Genomic DNA, 24,505 nt, shown 5'->3' on the forward strand with positions numbered 1-24,505 from the left:
ATAATGATTGCACACTGTGTGTCTGTGTGCATGTCTGTGTTAGTCTGTGTCTCTGTGGCCATATGCGTGGATACATACTGTATATGCACAGACTGTGTTCACATGCATACATATGTGTGAAGGCCAAATGCTGCTGAAGCAATCCTCGGCTCTGCTGAACAAGGGGACTCATGTTTCCTCTGATGAGCAACACAGTCAGATGATGAGGCTTTGTTTTTGTAATATGGTGGCGTTCTGCCTTCAGCCTGTGAGCTGAGGTTGAACACAGAGGCATCTGTATCCACGTCCCCTGAGTAGTCTGAACATGTACTTGGTATTCCTGATAGGACAGAGCAGGCTAACTGAGCTTTCCTGGCAGTTTGGCAGATCTGTAGAACACAGTTGTGTGGTGGCACATCTGAATAGCAGTACAAACTCCCTCCCCTCCCAAAAAAAACAACAAAAAACAAAACAAAACAAAACAAAACAAAAAACAAACAAAACAAGGCAACTCTGCATGGACTCAGAGTCAAGCGAATCAGCTGTGTGTTCATGACAGGAGGAGACAAAGTGGTCCAATTTATGCTGTGTGGATTTATGGCAAGCTGTCGCACATTTGGTACAAGCCGTTGTGTGTGTGTGTGTGTGTGTGTGTGTGTGTGTGTGTGTGTGTGTGTGTGTGTGTGTGTGTGTGTGTGTGTGTGTTTCTTTTCTGATGTATCACTGATGTGTCAAGGCTGAAATAAACGGGGGAGCAGGAACACGTGATGTTTTGAATGCTGCAATGTTCCCGAAAGAGAAATATCAAATCTGTGTTTATGTGTAAACAGACACATTGAAATGATCATAATATTTTGCTTTCACCATTAAACCCAGTAGAACAACCCAAATGGAAAAGATGGAAATGTGATGTTGGTGACTGAAGCCCAAATCTGCAGATGACATCAGAATGGGGAAGAATGCACGCACAATCATATAATATCAGCCCAGAGCCAGCGCCAAATTTAACTCTATCGTGTGATCCTCTCTCTTGCACATGCACGGCTTTTTAGATTTATTTATTTTATTGCGTTAATAGCTTGTTATCCTGGTAAATATTAGTACATCTCTCAGTTCAGCTGCTTCTGAATTAGCCCACCAAAAAAAGAATGTATACAGCAAAGATGAGCTTTCCTTTGAATTATGAAACATCCTAACAAGTTGCTTTGAAGGTCAGTTATTTTATGGTTTTGTGTGATACATTTGCTCCTGATATGAGCACAATAGTATTATTAAAAAAAATGCCCCATTGATCTCTTACAGTAAACTAAGTGCTTTAGGAAGTGATTTAGCTGAGATTGTTTGAGAAGAAATTCTGCACTGTATAAAAAGGGCTCTGCATTCCAGTATGAAACATTATCCCAATGGTGAAGTACAGCAAAGAGGGGGCGTTGTGTTTTGGAGCCGATATCTTTGAGCGTGGACAACGTCTCATCATCTCTTCTCATATTTAGAAATGTATTTTGCAAGATAATGTCAAGGTGGCTGTCTGCCAGCTGAAACTTAGTAAAGGTTCAAGGATGCAGCCAGAGAGTGACCCTAAACATCAAAGTAAATGTAATGAATTGCTTCCAAAAAAAAAAAGTAAAAAATTAGATAAATTGAAAAGCACAGGTATTGTAGAATCATTTCAATGATTTCAATCACACCACCAGATATTCTGAAAATATGGCTAATCAGAGCGAGGAAAGAATAAATAATGAATGAATGTCTGATCTGCAGCATCTGGAAAAGCTTGTTTAAGGTTATTGTTGCCAAAGGATCCAAGCAAAAGGACCAGAAATCCAAAGGTCCAGTTCCTTTACTATTTTAGTCATGAGAAGATTATTTGGCAGCACGGCTCTGTTCTGGAACGTCCCTCTCTTTCCACTCGAATACATGAAAAGCCTGAGGCGAAGCAGCGCCAAAGCCCCCAGTATAGCACAGAGCAGGCATTAATGTCAACAGACCAGATACTGATTAATAATAACAATAATAATAATGTTTATTTGTGTAGCACTTGTTAAAGACAGTGTTACAAAGTGCTTCCCAGAAACACAGAGTAAAAGAGATAAGTAAGAAGAAATTAAAAATACAATTTACATATCAATTAAAATAGACTGCACAAGACTCAAGTGCAACATCAAAATAAGAAGGGGGACAGCGTGATTCCATTGTAAAGAATAGCTTAAAATTAACACAAAAATCTGGAAGCGAAAAGAATAAGATGGAGTTATACTAAAATAAAAAAAAAAAAAACTTACACTATAAATGAGTCTTATTATTTAAAAGAAGAAGTGATGAGGTGAGCTGGGCTGTCTTAGGCAGGTCATTGCCCCAACAGCAAACACTTTTGTCTTTAAGTGTGAAGTGGGAACAGTTAAGAAGTTTCTGCCTGTGGATCTGAGGTTTTATGGGAACAGCAGCTTGAGTATATATTCTGGAGCCAGGCCATGAAGGGCCTTGAAAGTAATAATTAAAATCTTAAAATAAAGTCTAAAAGTAATGGGCAGCCAGTGCAGAGTCATTAAGACTGTTGCAATGTGGTCAGTTTTCTTGGTCTGGCTGCTGCATTTTGTACAATCTGAAGTCTATTTCATGCTTTGTGATTGATGCTTGTTAAAAGACCATTAAAATAATCTAACCAAGAGGAAATAAAGGCATGAATAATAGTCTGAGTGCTGCCAAAACTCAGTATTGATTGTATCCTCACAGTGTTCCTAAGGTGGTGTTAGCAGGACTGGGTGACTTTGCTTATTTGTTTCTCAAAGGTCAGACTAAAGTCATATAACACACCCAAGTTTCTCACAACTGATTTCACATGGACAGTTAAAGATCCAAAGGATGCTTGGATGCAGTTTGTCTGAACCAGTGATGCAAATTTGTTTTATCTGAGTTTGAGTTTAAATTAATTTGCACACATTCAATTCTTAATATCAGTTATACTGTTTTTAAGGTTGAGAAGTTGGTCAAAACAGTGGATTTTGCTGGGAAATGGAGCTGTGTGTCATCAGCTGATTAAATCAGAAACAACATGAAAAGGTATTGCTGGGGAGGTGGGTTGCAAAGTGGCTTGTAGACACAGAGGTAACTGTGGACAGAATTCCCATAGAATGATATCAAGAGTCATCAGGTGATGTGGCTGCCATCAAGATCAGCTGTTATCAGCTACTATGCTGGGAATGTGGTCCACCTAAACTAACAACTCGTTATAAAGTGAAACAAATTTACGATATTTATGATTTACAGTAGTTAAAGATAAGATACCATACCATATAATTAGAAATATTGAAAACCAGGACTGTAATATAAATATTAAGAACGAATATCCTTTTTATTCAGTCATTATTGGGGAAAACAAATCTCTTCACATACTGCACAAATTCTGTACTACTGATGATCTGGCAATGCTTTAGTTTCACCTGACAAACACCTAACCATCCTATGACAGACGTAATCATGAAGCAGAGCAGTGGGAGACAACCTGGGAGCTACTGATGACTGTTGAAGTGGAAATCTGGATCTTTCTCTCTGTTCTCTGCAGTCTGTATAGGATAAATTGCAGGATTCATACAGAGATTCTCACCTTCGCCCACATCACCGGGGCCAGCTGCTGCTTCCTCTACAGAAGCTCCCCATATTGATTGCTGTGATATCCCTCTGTACCCGATGCTCAGTTGAAACAGAGTGTTTTTCCCCCCACAAAAGATTAATAAGGGGCTCATCGGTGGGTCGCACGAAAACAGCAGATAAAAAGAAACACAGTTCATAAAGAAGGTTGCCCACAGTCCCTGAACACCTTTAAAAGAGCCTGTGATGGCTGCATCATACGGCGAAATGGCAAACCCAAAGTCGCCAGTTATATTAGTAGATTTTTCTTCCCCCTTCAAAGACACACAAAAACATGATTGTTTCTGTTTCCTGACAGTTTTTTGTTTTTTGTGTGTGTGTGTGTGTGTGTGTGTGTGTGTGTGCTTTTCTGCTTCCTGCATTAAACTTGTTCACTCATTCCCCAGGTACCTCTGAGGAAGACAAGATTAATCCCAGACACACCACTCTGAGTTCTTTCCATTGTCCCAGCATATCTCCCATTTCTCATGTCTGTCTCTGACCTTTTCCTTGCTGATGGCGGAATGGTTATTTCAGTAATAACTAGGCATCATTCAAAGCTACGCACTCCACAAACAACACTGCCAATGCTGTTTCCAAATTGTTGGTGTGGATTCATCTGTTGCTTTATTTATTTATTTTTTTAGCTGATGAGCAAGAATGTTGAGATTTAAAGGCTGCAAGGTTGTTGGAGGGGAAGAAGCAGATGGATAAGAACTGTCTGTTGAGTGGCTCCAGGAAATTAAAACTGTCTTTATTACCTCTTCTGATCCTCTACCACTCACCCACACCCACATCCACACCCACACACACACGCGCGCACACAACATCCGACTATTACCACTACAATACAGCTGAGCGTAGCAGCTCCCAAAGCTCAGAGAGAGAGAGGAAATGTCAGGATTATTTGAAAGCGTGAGCTGTAATGAGATGATAATGGCGTCTCCCATGCTGACGAGTTGACAGAGGGATGAACAGGCTTCTGGGATGTTGCTGTCAATAACCTGCTGAAGCAGATAAAATGACATTACACTCAATTAGCTCTCAAGCTTGCATGGATGCATCCTTTAGCACCACACTGGGTAACGCAACACTTGAACCCGACTCATCACGATGGCACTTTGTATTTTGCTGTCATAAACACGGTCAAACATGTTTAACATTCTGTAAACAAATGATTCTGTTTTATGTGTGTTTTGGGCAAAAACTAGTTTTAAAATGATCTTAAGAGAGGAAGAATTGCTGCTGGCTTTGCAACCGTCCCTGATATAGAGCATTTTGTATATATTTATATATATATGCATGTCATTCACAAACTGAATGAGTAGCAGACTGAAAATAATAAGAACATTGACAGAATAGGGTAAAATATTTGATTCTAACACCTCGGTGAATGCACAATATCTTGCCCTTCACTTCTGTTGAGGTGTTAACTGAAAGGGTCGTTCTTTTTGTTTGTTTTCTTTCTTCAATGGATATTAGCATTCCAGCACTAGTTCCCACATAACAGATTCCATAAACAGCAGAAAAAAGAAAGCTGGAAAAATAATGAAAGTCTCATATTTTTTGACCCCAAATGTAGAGTCTGTTTCATCTTTGTAAACTCACCTCCACTCCTCTCCACTCCCCTTTCCCTTTCCGTGTGCCTCTCACTCCCTCCATGTGCTCAAATCACCATCTGGGAAAGCCTGATAAGCTCAGAGGCAGACACCAGTATTTGGGCGTTGAGTTGAAGAGCTGCCTTGAGACTGCCGGTAGGTTAACCCCGACTAACGCACAACCTTCCAAGCATGGAGGTTAGGAAGTGACACATGGTTCATTTTCTGCCCGTTTTTTTTGTCTGTATTGTTTATGTGTCTCTTGCATTTTTAACTATATTTTTCATTCCTTATCTGGTTCTGCTCAAGTAAAGAGTACAGATGCATCATATTTATGGGACAAGTAAATAGATCTATGCTGGACATATTTGTTAAAGAGACTTAGTGTACAGTAGACGGCCCCCTACAGCTTAAATCCTCATAATGTCAGAAATTTTCCCTTCAAATACCATAATTAAACAAAGCTCCTCTTTATTCATTTGATCCTGAAACCCATACATGATTAATATTGGAGCTCAACTGTCACAGGCTGGAGTACATTTGTGCAAACTATCAGTCCCAGCCCGCTTTGTTGGAATCCTGCACACAACGGATTTCTGTGTAGTTTGCTGAAAGTCTCAGAAAAGCTGTGTGTCTTACATGCATAAATACACATGGAAATGATACCATTGTGCTGCCTCCAGCACTCGGGTGCATTTCATTCGGTTGCAATTTCCTTCATAAGGGTCTGGATTAAGCTGTTGCTTCATGTTTGGCTGGAATTTCAGGCTGGTGCTGTCCATGGTTCTGACTAGCAAATACGTATTAAAAACCTATTAACGCCATACTCTCTACTGTTTCTGTCATTTCTACATGAGCTCTATCAACCCCCACTCTCTCTCTCTCTCTCTCTCTCTCTCACACACACACACACACACACACACACACACACACACACACACACACACACACACACACACACACACACACACACACACACACACACACAGACACTGCAAGTGAGAACACATTTCACATTTCAGCTAATTAATGACATTCTTGTTTTATCTAAATATAATCTGAGAGCCACTGTGTGAATGTGGCAGCTCAGGGAAAAGTCAGAGAGGAACCCCAGGGCTGAGCGTTGATGTTTTTCTGCTCCTCTACCTCCTACTGGACTCCTCTTACTCTGCAGTTTATATGACTTTACACAAGAAACTCATAAACACATAAAAATAAAATGTCATCCATTGACATTTGATCATAATGTCACAACTGACCCAGAGATCCACCACCCATAAAATTTACACAAATAGGCCATGTTACATGGCCCGGTTTCCTATATGGAATGATAGCTCTCTGCTTTCATTGTAGGCCTCCCTGTGTTTGAGCTGGGAAAAAACAGTCAACCCCCCCACCTCACCCCCTTTAACAGGCACCAGAAGGCAATGTCATTTTAATTTGTTAAATTCTGTCAAAATTGCTGCACACTGTAATCAGTCTGTCATTTTTGGCTTGATGTTGGAAAGGCACCTACACATACCTGTGGGAGACAGACAGCCAAACAAAGGATCAAACTGCATGGCTTATATTTTTCATCCTTCAGACTCACTGGTGGCCCACAGGTCAAAATCTCTTTGAGTAACAGTCCAAATAGCCTTTTTGCCTTATTTGTGTGGTGGTTTGGAACTTGCTAAGAATATGTCAGAGGCTACATGTTTCAGATCCAGTCTGAATTCAGAGTTGGATTTCTGACTGATCTACAATAGATTTGATTTTCACCTTGCATCTGACTCAATCCCGGTGAGCTTCTTAGTTTTTTTTTTTTTTGTGCTTAGGATAGAATTCCAAACATCATTATGCACTGTGGTGTGTTGGTTAGCATTGTTGCCTCACAGCAAGAAGGTCCTGAGATCTGGCTGGGGAGTTTACATGTGTCTGCGTGGGTTTTCTCTGGGTACTCTGGCTTCTACCCACAGCCCCAAAACTTGCATTTAGTGGGGTTAGGTTAACTGGTGCATCTAAATTGCACATAGGTGTGAATGTGAGTGTGAATGATTGCTTGTCTGTCTGTCTCTCTGTGTTAGCCCTGTGACCCTGAATTGGATAAATGGATGGATGGATGGATGGATGGAAAGATGGATAGAAGGATGGATGGATGGATGGATTATGCTTATTGTGAGAAATTCTATCTTTAATATAGTTGTACAGCTTCAGTGGGACATACACTGCTTAGGCACAATACTACAACCACTGAGAGGCAATGTGAATAATATAATCTTATTTCATAGGCACCCGTCACAGTTTAGGATGTGTTCAACACTGACTGAACAGACAGTTCTCAAAGTTATTGAGGTAAAAGCAGGAAAAATGGTCAAGAAAGATTGAAGTGACTTTGAAAATGACCAAATTTTGATGGCTAGATGGCTGGGTCAGTGCATCTCCAAAATGGCAGGTCTTGAGGGCTGCTACCATCATGCAGTGGTTAGCAGAGAAAGAAAATCTATCTAAACATTATTGCAGGCCATGTAGATTCTTTCATGTCAAAGGTATTCCCTGATGACAGGACTCTCTTTCAGCTAGAAAAAGGCCCTGCCACACTTCAAAAACTGATTGAGGATCTGTGGGATGCGCTGGACAATTAAGTCCAATCCATGGAGGACCCATCTCTTAATTTACAGAACTTAAAGGTACTGACATCTTACCATGAAACACATTCAGAGTTCTGATGAAGTTCATGCCTTAATGACTCAGAGCTGTTTTACCAGCATGAGGGAGACTTACACAATACTATTGCAGATGGTTTTATTGTTGCGGCACTTCTGTGTATGTTTGTTCTGTACTCATGTTCCTTTCAGTGCCCTATGGCAGTGTGCTAACAACTGCTCAGTAATGGCAGCTTTGAATACATCCTTGCTTTTTACATGATTGCAGATGCATTATGTCAGTATATTTATATGTGGCAGTTGTTGTGCCTCCCATTCAAAATAATATCTACATATTCGCATCAAGTGATCCATAACATAACTAATTCAGACTGTGACCTTAATTTAGAGGAATGGGAATGTTTTGAGGCATCCTAATATCTGTGCTCACAGATGTGTCTTTCTACTCCTGCCTTTCATGGATCTCTTTGAAACGGCTGCCTTTGTGGCGTGAGCTGCTTCAAAACATGTCAAGGCATTCCCTCTGAGGACTATTGAACCTTTTGAATATTGTTTTTTTTTTTTTTTTAATTTTCTCTTTATTGGCACATTGAACCTCCATCTACATTGCAGTCATTCTCCCTTGGCTGCAACCAGCATAGTAAACACATTAGAAAGCATTTTGCTGTAACACTGAGAGTCATATTCCCTCACTTCACCCCAGAAATTTAAACACAGCTCTTTCATATCTCCAGCTGATATGTATCTTTATTTTGGCATCTCGCTTGAACCATAGAAAAACTAATTAAATATGTAGTCAAGTCTGCTTGAACTTTTCCTGCTTGAACCCACTGCCATGTGAATCCTGCCTTATCAAGCCTCCTTAGATGGACTGTGTTCTGAAAGGCAAGACAGGGCTTCCCAGAGGAATCTAAAGAGATCTGGTCAATCCTTCCTGGGCGTTCACTTATTCATGTGAGGGATGTGTAAGGAAGGAGGAAAGGATGGGCCGCAGTACAGTAAGCCTTAGGTGATCTAATGCAACGCAGGATGAAGATGGTGAAAGGCTCACAGGACAGATATAAGATAAGGTCAGGGAAAAAAGGGATTTGCCATCCATCCGTGGGATTTAATAGGTAGACCACTGCCGAAATGTGCCCTGTAACACTGAAACCTCAGGTTTAGTTTAAAGATATAAAAGGTCTGAAGGGCAGTGAAATTAGTTGACTTTGCAGTTGTTGATAATGGCCAAAATCATGAATTGAAGACTGGGTTTACTGCAGCCCGATAAGTGCCCTGATGGGTTATTTAGAAGATTTGTTCTAAATTCAAATACAGAAAGGTTAAAAAAAAAAAGAAGGCAGTTCGTGCAAATGGAACGCCATTCCTTGTGCAAATTTCACAGGGTCAAGTGACAACTGTGGCTGAGATGATGCTAAGTGGCTTTCAGTGTGCAAGCTACAAAGTCAAATAAAGAGGACAAAAATATCCAAGTGGGGCTTGAATATAAAAATCTGAACATGATCAAAGGTAAAACGTTCTCCTGCTTTAAACCAAGTGCATTCTGGGCTGCTATCAACATGCATGCCAGTAGCTGCTTCTCCAGTCCTAACCTCTGATTATAATTATAACCCCCATATCATAGAGAGGGGATTTATTCAAATTAGTCATGTCATTATCTGCAAGATTACTCCACTAAATATTACTTACTGTCATCTATTCAGTGACAAAATGTCCTGCTCTGCACTGCAGTGAAAAGTTAAGCTGAATGCAAACTATGCAAATAAGAGTGAGATGCGTCAACACGTTGGCAGACATCTTTAGGTCTCAAACGGAGCAAAAGGAATGGGCAACCGTTTTTCATTTTTAAACTCTACGTTCTTCCACATTCACTGTTTATCAAAGATGGTCAGCTGGAGATTACTATATGGTATGTATAATACTTATGCTTAACGGCACATGAGCTAAAGGACTATAAGAAGTACTGCATCGTCCTTGTGCATCTGACTGGTGTCTACTGTAGGACTAGATAACTGGGGTTAGAGTGTGAATATAGAATAATGAACACAGAGAAAAGGAAGATGGATCACATTAGCAGCTGAGCAGAACCCCCTCCCAGCTCTTCTTTTTACAGTGAATACTGCAGTTGCGAAGCTGACACCACAGCCTTCCTATTTGATGAGCAATTAGCATACCCTCGCCTGAGTTTGTATCGTGATGATCCATTCATTTCCGTGGTGTAATTATGTGTATAAGGCTGCTCATTTGGAAAACATTGAACTCATCAATCTTTTTGCACCCGTTTTCTAATTCGGCCCATTGAGAGAACCCTGGGGGACACCAAAACCGCACTTAATTGTCCTCATTCCAGACAGCTTCTAATTACACCCAGTGCTTTAGATCTTGTTAGGAAAAAGTTCAAGATCCTCCTTGCCTTTTTTTTTTCTTCTTTTTTTTTTTGAGAACTCTTCTCAATGTTTAGGCAGAGAGTTACTGGGAGAGAGAGAAATTCCCTCATCACCTTGCCCTCTGGCAGCTGCGCCCTGGATAAACAAACACGCGTCGCTGCACATCAGTCAGCTGGTTGGGAGCTGGGGCCTGATTAAAAAGCTCCCTCTGCTGTATCTCATGGCCTTCCTCCTGAGAGTGCACAGATAAATAAATAAATGAAAGACTCCTTTTCAACTAATGGAGGGACGTGATAGCTGTCTTTACAACATCTCTACTGTATTGTGTTGAGTTCATGTGATGGAGTGGAAAGGAGAGAATGCTGGACCACAGTGTAAGTCGGTGGAGTCTCGATTAGCAGTGAGCAGATGATTAAGCAGGAACACTGTTTGCCTTTACCTACTGCTCTGGTCTCAGGAATTAGCTATAGTGGAATTATTGCACCTTGCCTGAAAGTCACAGCCCACATTCTGGTTTAAAAATACAGATGTACAAACTGATGATGGAAACTATGATAGTTATGGTGAAGCTGAAGGTACGATGGTAGGTTTACTTTGTGTGGAGGACACTGAAAATGGCACTGTTACCCTCTTATGAGCCCATTATACTCACCATTCTCATCCTCGCATACAGTGCCTCACAGCAAAAGTGACATCACATCCGCTGGTGCAAGCAACACTTTGGTGTTGTTTTGGCTGGTTGCGCACCTCTCCATCTTTTTAAAGTGTATGATTGTGTCAATTTTTACCACCACTTCATTGACGTATCAGTGCAGCAGCTCAGAGATTCCCAGATTACACAAAAGATGAGACTTTCTTGAGAAAATTGAAGAAAAAACAAAAAACTTGGCCATTTCTTTGCTTCTGGTTTCAACTTCTTCCACTCCCAGCACTGATGTAGAGGTTTTGTCTGAGTTGAGTCAATAGGAGAATACTGCAGCAGGTATCTGCACACTCAGTGCTGGTATAAATGAGGACAGGGCTGTGATGCCTGTAAGCGACACGTCCACTGTGGCGCAGTGGACAATCGACCCTTTGAGCTGTACCCTGTAAGGCTATAAAAACAAACAAGTATACAGCTAAACTCTCTGTTGAGAGACAGAGATTTATCAGGCAGAATTCTTGAACTTCAGAGTATTTAATACTGGGGATGTTGCACAGTGACAACCTTCACAAGGTGCGATGAAAGCTGTGCGAGCCCATGTGTAAAAAAGCTAAAATCTTACTTGATGTAAGTTAGGGTGGCATGGTGGTGTGATGTTAGCACTGTTGCCTTACAGCAAGAAGGTCCTGGGTTCGAACCCACCAGCCTGCTGGGGCACTTCTGTGTGGAGCATGTTCTTCCTGTGCCTGTGTGGGGGTCTGTCCAGTTACTTCCTCCCACAGTATACAGACATGTATGTTACTGTACTTTATTGCTTACACTGTGTTGAAATGGCAACCCTTCAACTTGAATCTCATTTGGTGAAAAAGGAGAAAGTGGCGGTAAGCCAAATCTAGTGAGTAGGGTGGGTTGTAAGTCAAGAATATTTGTGTGTGACAAAAAAAGTCCTTTTTTGAATGTCCTTTTTTGCTATAGTGTACTGGCACACTATAGCAAACTATAGCAAAATGGTACACGCCATAGTCGAGATTTGCAAACATCCTTTTCAGATGACTCGATACATTACAGTCTGACCCCTGTGAGATTTATCTGTCAAAAACAAATGTCAAGCATGCAACTGGTTGCACTCTTTATCTGATGCACCACCTTGGGTACTGCAGGTACTTCTGCTGAAAACCACTGTTTTGAGTAGTATAGGGAGATCTGACTCAAATCAGCATGAAATCCATGACAAAATCACAGATATGCTCTTGCAAATGGTAAAAATGAGGAGTGCTGAAAGTGGTCCAGGTGTCCAAGATTGGGCAACCTTGAAGGGGAGATTGCTGAAATATTAATAAGGTATAATTCTTTTTTTTTTTAATGGGCAGAGCTATTGATTATTTTTGGCTCATAATCATGCTGAACAAGTTATTCATTTGTATATTTGTGTATCACAACTAATTTAAAAAAATGACACTGTATCTGGCAGAGTATAGCAAAGAGCACCTAAAGTAGCATCACATGTGGACAGGTGCTAGCAAAAGATTAAAAAAAAATCCCAGCTCGCCCTTACGGGCGGTCTATTTTGCCCTCCAAGCTCGGGTCGTCTACTGGGAACTTGAGGGTCATGCGCAGTATCTTAGCTGTTCCCAGTATTGCGCTCTTCTGGACAGAGATCTCGGATGTTGTTCCAGGAATCTGGTGGAGCCACTCTCTCAGTTTGGGGGTCACTGCCCCGAGTGTTCCGATTACCACGGGGACCACTGTTACCTTCATCTTCCACATCCTTTCCAGCTCCTCTCTGAGCCCTTGGTATTTGTCGAGCTTCTCGTGTTCCTTCTTCTTGATGTTCCCGTCACTTGGTATTGCAATGTCTATCACCACGAGTTTCTTCCTTTGTTTGTCCACTACTGTGTCCGGTTGGTTAGCCACCACAAGTTTGTCTGTATCTGGAAGTCCCACAGGATCTTAGCTCTGTTGTTCTCAACCACCCTTAGGGGCGTGTCCCATTTTGACCTCTGGACTTCCAGGTCATACTCGGCACAGATGTTCCTATATACTATGCTGGCCACTTGGTTATGGCGTTCCATGTATGCCCTGCCTGCTAGCATCTTGCATCCTGCTGTTATGTGCTGGATTGTCTCAGGAGCATCTCTGCACAGCCTGCACCTGGGGTCCTGCCTGGTGTGGTACACCCCAGCCTCTACTGATCTTGTACTCAGAGCTTGCTCTTGTGCTGCCATATATATATATATATATATATATATATATATATATATATATATATATATATATATATATATATATATATATATATATATATATATGGTAATATAATATATATTTATATATAAAATATATATGGTAAGTTTTGAGATTGTCAAGAAAATATTTTCTCTTTTTTCATTTAACACATCAGAGAGAAAAAAACCCACAAATGTAAATACTGAAATACATGAAAAAATGCAATTTTGTGGCTTCTGGAGCACCTTCCTGGTATTGTGCCTATCGTTTTCAAATGTTTAAGGTGATGTGTGTGCTGTGAAAAAGATCCCTGGTTAAGTTTTTTATGATTTGGAATGAGATAACATTCAAATAAATCCTGAACAACAAGAATCATTTTCATTTCTCACTGTTTAAATTAGCTCACAACTTCTGTCACTGAGCTAAAGAGCTGAAGAGCTCAGACTTGCTGCTATGGCAACAGTGCAAAGCTCGGATAGGCATCAGATTCAGGGATGAGCTCTCAGCTTTGAAGGTAAAACTGTATGGACTAAATGAAGAGTCATACAAGAGATATATTAGAATGTGTGCTTGTATAAACACTTAAACATCTTATGATTGGTCACTTGGTATGTATTCTAACTGTAGGGGAGCAGACGCAGACACACACACACACACACACACACACACACACACACACACACACACACACACACACACACACACACACACACACACACACACACACACACACACACACACAGACTCTTGCTGCTTGCTAAACATCAAGGTCAAACCTGATCTATGTGTACTTCAGTCAGATCACACAGCTGGACCACTGTGTATGACCTTGTGTAACTCCCTCTTCCCCTAAGGTACACACACACGCATGCATACAGTATGTAAGTGTCTGTGCTGTGAGCAGCTGTACAAACATGCAAACACACATATCATACATTATTCAGCACATAGACTGTACAGATGGAGAACGCCTCCTGCTTGTACAGTACAAGTGCTTTAATCCTGCATTCTTCTCCACATTTCACAAAGAAATCTGATTGTATAGAGGTCTACAACAAAAAACGACTTCGATTCACTTGAGCTATGGAACCACTTACAGTAAATGTAAACTACATGATGAAGTAGGGTTTGCTTTAGAGCATGGCTAGCTTGTTATAACCAAGTATGTGCATGCAGCGCCAAGATGGCAAACTCAGGGCTTTAAAAACAATAGTCTACAAACCACATGGTGATGCATTGGGGTACAGCCATCTTTTACATACAGTCTAAGACATCTTAATTACATGACCTTTTAGTCCTAATTTAGCAATCAGAAAGAAATATCATATAAATAAAAGTCCTGCTGTTAGTGTCCTGTGCTGTGACAGCTGGAAAACCTGACCTGGACTGAATGTAAACTGTGGAGCAGCAACACTTCACTATATTGTCTGTTATTGCTGGCAAAATATTGTTTGTTATATCAAAGACATTGTAGGGATGCTGCAGAAATTTCCGTTTGTGCGCTGAGCTCTCACTGACTGCATGCTGCAGCAGCACCTGAAATAAAATGCCCCACTGAGGAGTGTCCAGTACAGTGGGATTTATGTCCAGCTGAAGAAAGTCTCCACAGAGCAGACTAAGCAGTGGGGTGTGCCCAGGGGAGAGCTGCTTCATCATTGTATTGATTTGTACCAGGGTTTAACTGACTAGATCGTAGCATGAGGTTTCATGATTGATTATTGATATCAGAGAGTGTCATCAACTCACAGCATTAATGAAGCCTCTTCTACCAGCCCTGACTCTCTACACATTTCCCATTTGAATTGAAAACAAGAGAAGAGCAAGAGCTGACTGCATGGTAGAGTGGGATTGTGTGTGTGTGCGTGCGTGCGTGTGTGTGTGTGTGCGCGCGCGCGCGTGTGTGTGTGTCAGGAGCTGAGAGAGAAACACCTGAATCCTAATCACATTTGTTGTTACAACTGAATGCACACAAGAATATTTAACGACAACTACTGGCTCTAAGGGATAACTTTTCTGCAGATGAGGCAAAACAACTTTGTAACACATTCTCTTATCTTTTCTCTTCTGTGATCTCAGGACAAGTGAGCAAATAACATCTGAAGGATGATCTCTCCTCAGCCTCAACATAGTAATCTTACTTGAATTTGGGCTGCCAATTTTGCCAGCTGTGAAACTAATCATGTGATGAAAGCCTGTGTGTGTGTGTGTGTGGTGTGTGTGTGTGTGTGTGTGTGTGTGTGTGTGTGTGTGTGTGTGTGTGTGTGTGTGTGTGTGTGTGTGTGTGTGTGTGTGTGTGTCTGGGTCAAATTAGCGTGTGTCAGGCTGAACAGATCAAATTAAGGATTTTTAATCAGAGTAGCAGTAGTAGAGGTAAAGAAACTGAGTGTATGTTTCTGTAACTTTCACATAGAATGAAGCTAGGCAATTGCAATCTGATACAAGACCACAGATTTGATTTAATCAAATCAGTTTTTTTTGCAGTTCTGCCATCAATCCTTCTTTCTCTTCAAGTGCAACTTCAAAACCCCTGAACGTCTTAGATTTCATGCCGCCTGTGGTTTGACTGCTCACCCTGCTGCCACGATAAAGAAGTGTACGCCAGTGCTCACTGTTTCTGGGGTTACAGAAGCATCAGAGCACAATTCTGACCATGCTGGGTGCCGTCAATAGTCTTGAAATTTTCAAGGGTTATAATCCTGTGCTTTACTGCTTGCTGTAATGTTATTCTGTACCTTTTTAACAAGTGGTGGGAAAAATTCAGACATCAGAGACACAAAAGAAGCAAACATGAGTTAATTTCAGAGAGATCTGACTTCACTGCAAACCTTGATGTGAATGTGAATTCAGATGTCAGTATAGGCTATATTCCATTAAAACATAGATGGCCCAGTAGTGCAGGAGCTTAAGTACAGTGGTGAGCAATCACTTTATCCACAAACTGAATCAGTTACTTAACTGTCATTGAAAAGGAGTTCTAGCAAATCTCATCAGTGTAGTGGGGATGTTGAAGTAAAGTATTCAGCATCTCCAGAAAGCCTGTCATCTCAGCTTAAAGCAGTGTATCTTACCTCAGGTGCCACACAGTATAAAACGCTCTCAACCTTAAATGCCTTTTCTGCTCACAAATACAGAGAACATCCAAAACTCTGGCCTCACACAAATTTAATTTAAAAGAATTACCTTTGGTCACTACCAAATGTCGTGAAGGATAAGCAAATCAGCTCATAGTTAAAATGTCAGAGGGTAGCTGATGGAAATGTGGAGGTGGTAAACTATAGCTGAACAAATTAAATTTGGACTACAACTTAACAGCCTGTGGCTGAATGAATGCAGTTCTGTGCCCTTTCTTGTTTACTTATACTTTCACACAAAGGAAATTCATACCACAAAATACATATCCACTCAGTATTACATAATATTTTAAAGTTGCATAAGCATAAGTATGTACTCCAAAGTTGATCTTAAGGTAACATTTTCTGCTATAAAGGCACTGCACTGGAAGATATACACATTTTTGGTTTTAGTCAGAAATTATATAAACTTTTAACTGAACTATAAAAAAACAGTTTTGTAGAAAATGAGTGCTGTGGATTTTGTATTTGGTCATTTTAAGTGAAATTTCTTTAAGGAAGGATATCCTACTGGCCAGCAGGTTCTTAACAGAAGTAATTTTATCAGCAAATAAAACCTGTTTTGTTGAATGACAGAATCTGTCCTTTATCCAAGCACTTAATGTATAATGTATCACTTGAGAGGGCTGACAAGACCAATGAAATATTATACACAAGCTATTAGATCCCTAATAGAGCTTTAATAGAACCAATACTTAGGAGAACCCAAAATTGTGAAAATACAACATTACTTGTATTTTTTAGTACCACAGGCAGCATAAGCAGGGTACTGATGCTGCAGTTCATCTGGAACTGACAGGGAACATCCACCTACAAATGTTCTAGTCTATCCTTACATACTGAAAAGAAGAAGGGCACCCACATGCACAGTCTGCAAAAATATACGACTCAGCAAAAGTAGTGGAAGATGTTGACTAGCGTAGTTACCATGATAGATCTACCCTGACTCATTGAGAAGAAAGGCAGAGTCAGGTAAGGAAGTAGCTTGCATTAAAGGTGTGGAAATGTGGAAAACATTGTGCATAGTTCCTGTTCCCAAAAACAGACACCCTGCTGGCAGTAGTGACTACAGGTGTGCAGTCCTCACTTCCCACATTATGAAGGCTCTTAAGAGGCTGGTCCTCTCAAACCTGAGGTCCAGGATGAAGAGACACATAGATCCCCTACAGTTTGCGTACCAGCCAACACAGGGGTAGAGGACGCCCTCATCTACATGCTGCAGAGGACGTAGTGCCACCTGGACTCCTCTGACACGATGTAAGGATTATGTTTTTAAATTTCACAAGTGCGTTCAACACAATCCAGCCACAGCTGCTTGGAGTGAAGATGAGGATGATGCAGGGAGAGAGAGCCCTGGTCGCCTGGACCATGGATTACTTAACCTGCAAGCCACAATATGTTTGCCTGAGGAACTGTGTCTCTAGTAAGCTGCTGACTAATACAGGGGCTCCACAAAGGAGTACAACCTCAACTGCCTTCAGCTAAATATTAGTAAAACCAAGGAGATGGTGATTGACTTTAGGAGGAAGAGACCCATACCAGCTCCAGTCGCCATTCAAGGCACAGAGGTTGAGGATGTGTCCAAATACGGGTACCTGGGTGTGCAGCTGGAAGACAAGCTGGACTGGTCCAGCCACAAGGAGGCTATGCACAAGAAGAGGCAAAGCAGATTATACTTTCTGAGAAGGTTAACATCCTTCAACATCTGCAGACATCTCCTGATCACCTTGTACCAGACTGTGGTGGCTAGTGCACTGTTCTTTGGTGTAGTGTACTGGGGGGAGGGGGCTCTCTCTAAAGACAGGAACAGACTGGATAAACTCATAAAGAGGACGAGCTCTGCAATTGGGGCTGAACTGGACTCTGCTGAGCAGGTGGCTGTGGTGACGATGCTAAGGAAACTGAACAGGATGCTAAACAATAGCTCACACCCACTGCATGACCTAGAGGTGCTTCAGGAAAGCACCTTCAGTCACATACTGGTAACACCTCGGTGCAGGATGGAAGGCAGCAGGAAGTCCTTCCTGCCAGCAACAATCTGACTCTTTAACGTTAACCACTAACTTTAATGCACAGTTATATAGTATTTATATTGTGTATATAGCATTTATCCTCCTGAGACCCGAGCTCCTGTTTGTGATGCATTTTTAATTTCTCCTAGATATTTGTGATTAGATGGACCTGATATATATATATATATATATATATATATATATATATATATATATATATATATATATATATATATATATATATATATATATATATATATATATATATATATATATATATATACTAAGCTTCCTCTTTGAACAGGAAGTTGTATTTTGTTACATGGTTGTTACATACTTTTGTGAAAAAAAATGTACTCAGATGTGGACAATGGGATTATTTTATAGCATAACACAACAAAAACAACATGACTTAACAAAGTATAAAACACTATTGAGCAGAATGAAGTATAAGGTGCAGCAAAGCCAAAATGTAATGTCCCCATATGCGCAGGGTCTGAGGAGGTTAAATTGTATTCTTACAGTACTGAATAATGTATTAGTATTAGCTGCTACTGCTGTTGTAACAAAGCAATTTTCTTCAAAGGATCAATAAAGTTCTATTCTATTCTATTCTATTCTATTCTATTCTATTCTATCCATTGCTGTTGTGAAATCCGTTTTGTTCCACAGGCTAAAATGTTTGCAATTGCTAAAGTTACATAAATGCTTAAGCTAGCAATTTAGTGATCTGGCTAATTTAGAGTTTGATCATTAAGTAGTTCACTTGCAAGCCACTGATGAAGATTCAAAATAATATGACAAAGCAATGAAGCATGTGGAGAACCTGGCAAAGTGTTCCTGATAACACATACATCCCTTATCCCGTATCCCATGCTAGTTAAGCTAGCTGCTGGCAAAACAATTTTTTAAATGTCACCCTTGGGTGGTTTGCACCTTAGTCCAGTTGCCCCATTGTGCCATGGTCGATGACTGATAGCATCACTTCGGCATGCATCCATTATGGTAGTTCTATCCAACCTCTATAATGCACAGCCTGGCTTGGTTAGCCTGTGGGACTCCAGAGGCCACTGACGGGTACCTTCAGGCAAAGCAGAATGCAGCTTGAGCGGTGGCGAAGCATAAACTCGGGTGTGGGAGGAGTTTAATGGGGCCATGTAAAAAGACTTTTGGATGGCCTCAAAGCAATTCTGGTAAACTGTCAAGCGACTAAGAAGAAGAAAGCAGTGCTCTACTCACACGATTTATAATGCAGGTGGGTGCTGCAACTGAGACTGTTGTCAGATGGTGGAAGGAATACTTTGAAGACCTTTTTAATCCCACTGACATGCCTTTTGTATTGGAAGCAGAGTCTGGGGACAAGGGGGATGACTTGCCCATCACTGGGGGTGAGGTCACAGAGATGGTTAAAACAAACTCCTTGGCAGCAGGGTCCCTGGGGTGGACGAGATTTGGCCTGAATTCCTGAAGGCTCTGTATGTTGTAGGGCTATCTTGGTTAACACGGCTCTGCAACATCATGTGGAGATCTGGGGTGGTGGGACTGGATTGGCAGACTGGGATGGTAGTCCCTATCTTTAAGAAGGGGGGCCTGAGGGTGTGCTCCAACTATTGGGTGATCCCACTCCTCAGCCTAGGTAGGGTCTATGCCAGGGTGCTGGAAAGGAGGGTCCATCCATTAATTGAACCTCAGATTCAAGATGAACAATGTGGTTTTCATCCTGGTCGTGAAACCCTGGACCACCTCTTTATCCTCTTGAGAATATTGGAGTGTGCGTGGAAGTGTGCTCATCCAGTCTACGTGTGTTTTGTGGAAATGGAGAAAGCATTCAACCACATCCCACAGGGTATACTGTGCAGGGTGCTGCAGGAGTGTGGGGTGTCTGGCCCATTGCTGCGGGCCATTCAGTCCCTGTACAACTGCAGCGAGAGCTTGGTCCCTATAGCCGGCCACAAGTCAGGTGTTGGACTTTGCCAGGGCTGCCTTTTGTCACCAACTCTGTTCATAATTTTTATTGAGAGAATTTCTAGGTGTAGCCAAGTGGTGGAAGGCTTCCGCCTTGGTGGCCTCAGAATCTTATCTTTGCTTTTTGTAGATGTGGTCTTGTTGACTTCATCAGGTGGTGGTCTCCAGCTCGCATGGTTCGCAGTCGAGTGTAAAGCAGCTGGCATGAGAATTAGCACCTGTAAGTCTGAGACCATGGTCCTCAGCTGGAAAAAGGGTGGAGTGCCCACTTGGGCTATTCATGAGTCACGGGAGAAGGGAGCGTGAGACTGAATGATGGATTGGGGCTGCAGTGATGCGGATGCTGCACCAATCTGTCGTTGTGAAGGGGGAGCTGAGTGTATTTACCAGTCAATCTATATTCCTACCCTCACCTATGGTCACAAGCTTTGGGTAGTGACCGAAAGAATGAGATTGCGAATACAAGTGGCAAAAATGAACTTCCTCCGAAGGGTGGCTGGCCTCTCCCTTAGAGATAGTATGAGGAGAGCAGCCATTCAAACAAGCCATCAAAAGGAGCCAGTTGAGGTGGTTCGGGCATCTGACTAAGATGCCTCCTGGGCGCCTCTTGGGTGTGTTGTTCTGGGCATTTCCTACTGGGAGGAGGCCCTGGGGCAGCCGTGCCCAATACGTCGATCGCGATCTACTGGTCGATCGCAAGAGGCGTGCAGGTAGATCGCACGGAACCCCCAGTGGAGTTGGGGGCAAAATGTAGATTGCACAGCATTAAAAGAAGTAGAAGATGATTGATGAAGTGTCATCCATCCATTTCGTTACCACCCTACACACGCGCATTTAACCATGCTAGCTTTGCTTGTAGCTCGCGAGCTGAAAAAGTGTGGGCACCCCTGCCCTGGGGCATACCCATGACATGATGGAAAGATTATATCTCTTGGCTGGCCAGGGAATGCCTTGGGGTCCCCCCAGATGAGCTGGAGGAGATGGCTGGGGAGAGGGAGGTCTGGGCTTCTCTGCTTATGCTGTTGCCCCCCGCAGTGCTTCCAGCATTAAGAAGCCTATACACAGTGACATACAACTATAAATGATTTAGCACTAATTAACAGAAGTGGACGGATATTAGCTAAAATGGGATTAAGCACTAACATTTGCTGACTCTTTACTTTTTAAAAAATGTTTTTTTTAAAAACATAGTATAGTTCTACTATATCATGCAGTTTGTTTTCTTTTCCTTTGTAAAATATCTCACCTGTCTCTCCCGCGTTCTTCATCGTGTCCTCCTGCAGAGTTTTTCATCAACAAAAACACCAGGTGGAAAAATAAGTTAAGGAGATGATTTAAATGAACAGATCTGCAAATGCACAATCACATTAAGTCCCAATTTAAAAATCATGAATTATCATCCTCCTGTTTTCTCTCATTTGATGATGGCGATGGATCAGTGGAGCCTCTCCACATGCACATTGATTTCAAAGCATGCAGAAGTCTGGGCATTAACTTGTGTGTGTGCACGGCCGGACACGTCTGTGTTAGTGCCAGTTATGTGGAGTTATGCCACTTGAAACTATAACAAGACAGATTAAATTTATGATTAATCTTATAATAATCATGTTAATTTAAAGCATCAGCGGGGAAATGAGTTAAAAATCACCCTGACTGAGCTATAACGATGGACGATGATGTTGATCTCCAACAACATTTCCGCCATCATCATTCATCGGCACATTCCTACAGTACGTTGTGAGCTAGTTAGTTACATCATCCACTGGTTAGCAGTCTACCATGAAACCTCAACCTAAGCCTTTTGAAACCAGAGTGGTGAATTTGACCGAGAATCTGAGCATCCTCATATGTCAGTCTACCTCTCAGCTGTGTTGTATTTAATAAAGTAAGGTAATGAAGATATATATATATATATATATATATATATATATATATATATATATATATATATATATATATATATATATATATATATATATATATATATATATATATATATATATATATATATAAAAATATATATAAAATAAGTGCTTGGTATTACCTGAACAATGATAATTTTCCAGTTGCACTTTTTTTTGCTGCTTCATTGTGCTTACTTTTGTTGTTTGTTTTTTGTGAGTTATGGTATAATGAGCTTTATTAGGAAATTTATTATTATTAGTTGTTCCTCACTGAAAATGATAAAGTTACCAAGATTTTTGAAGCTGTTTAACACTTCTTCATTGACTCACTAGTATTGATTTAATGACAAGTCTAGGTTTCCATTGTTGAGGCCAAGCCTTTAGTTGTGCAACTCTACATTTGTTAAAGGAATATCAATGTTGTGCAATCAATTCCCTCAAGGACGGCACATCTACATTTAAACCGGCTGGCTTAATATACACAGGCCACAATAATAGTGTCTTTCTGTATGACATACATTAATATGCTGTTGTCAACAAAATTAGATTATTGTGTCATTTTTTAAAAAATTTGATACACAATCTTCATAGTAATGTAACGGTAATTAAATAAAAAATTCTATTTCCCTGTGCTGACAGTTTCTCGATTAATAAAATGTCAAAATCAAGTTATCTAATGCATATTAAAAGTAGGGAGGCAGCATCCTGGCTCGCTGGCTCAAAGCTCATCTCAGGTGGTAATTTGCCACCTATTTTCCATATAAAAGAGACAGATTCTAGTTAATTCATCCACCTAGAAAACCAGGAGTGGCTGCCTCTGATACAGTAATTTCCTACTGTACCCTGAACTAGTTTTCATTTTGTGTTCTGGCTTGGTTTCTGTCTGTATATCTCCATTTCAGCTTTAACCTCCCATCCACACTTGCACACACAAACACACATGCTCACTTATTCTCATGTAGCCACTCCCCGGGGGACAGGAAGTGCTGCCAGAGAAAGTGTTGTATGTTTATGTGTGCACCTTTCTTTCTGTTCAGTTGTGCACCGAAGACTGCACCCTTTAAGTCTCTTGGGATTGAGTCAGGCATCATTCACAACACACTAACTAAACTTCAACTTTCTTTCTCCCCCCACAAATGCACAAGGGTGCTCACACACGCACACACACACACATACACAGAAAAAAGTTGCAGCTGTACAAATGAAAAAAGTGAAGTCTGATGGAGTTTGAGTCTGTGGGAATATAGACTCATGGGTCAAATGTGGTGATGGGCAAAATTACAATAGCAGAAAATTTTATAGGATTACAATATTAGATAGACGAAGCATTAAATTAATGCTAGTGGACTGAAATGTTGAAGGAGGGAGGCAGGAAGTGAAGGGAGACTTTGCCTGTCTCACATTTCTATTCAATCTCTATTACCATACCACAAGAAATGTTATGAATGTGAAATTATATCATGAGAGAAAGTTGCCACTCTCTTGCAATTGTTTTTTATGCATGAGAGAGTGTCTGTTACTCTACATGTGTAAAGCCTGATTCGAGTCAGGAATACAAAATTTTCTTTCCATTTCCTGAATGCCCCTGCTTTAAACGGCTATGAATAAATATTTCAGTGTGGCCACCAGCTCAATCTTTTTGGTCGGTCATGGTTGTACAGTAAGTGGACCAGACGCACTCAAATCCCACCATTATCCAATGTTCGGATTTGGTTGCATCATTTGTCTCTCTCTGTGTAGTAATACTCACCATGTAGTAACACCAACAATGACAATGAGGAAACAGAAAAGTATTAAAACCAATGGTGTGTGGTGACTTTTTCAGAAACCTATAACTCGATTCATTACAGCAGAGATGATGACCAGCCCCACCCCAAATTACCCACCCCTACCAACTCCCAGCACTCAGCAGGTAGCTGGCTAGTGTTTCCAGAAAAGCAGCAGCAGTACCAGCAAGAGGATCTGGTAACCTCTTATCTTGACTGAAGCGAGCATTTCACAGTGCTGCTGTCTTCCACTTCTGTGATGTGCTAATGCAGCAGACAAGTTCATCCAAGAAAAAAACCTTTATTCCAGAGAAGCAGAAGCACTGATCCACCCCCATATGGGAGTGACCAAAGACATACAGAGAAACATGCATTTTATAAGCAATCTTCAAGTCAAGTAAACATTCGTCAAGCTTGGCAGCCATTTATCTGTTATGACAATTACTCTACAACAGTTCCTGTATCCTCTGAGAGAACATGTTCTTGGCATCAGGACATAGTAACACTTGCTTTCATCAACTCCATATAAGGACCGTTTCCAAGTCAACAAACTCTGTTCGCTGTGGATCCAAGTGACTTGACAGATAATCTGCTTGTTTCCCATCAGCACATACACACACTG

Source organism: Archocentrus centrarchus, chromosome 24 (assembly GCF_007364275.1).
Source record: "Archocentrus centrarchus isolate MPI-CPG fArcCen1 chromosome 24, fArcCen1, whole genome shotgun sequence".
NCBI classification, from domain to species: domain Eukaryota; kingdom Metazoa; phylum Chordata; class Actinopteri; order Cichliformes; family Cichlidae; genus Archocentrus; species Archocentrus centrarchus.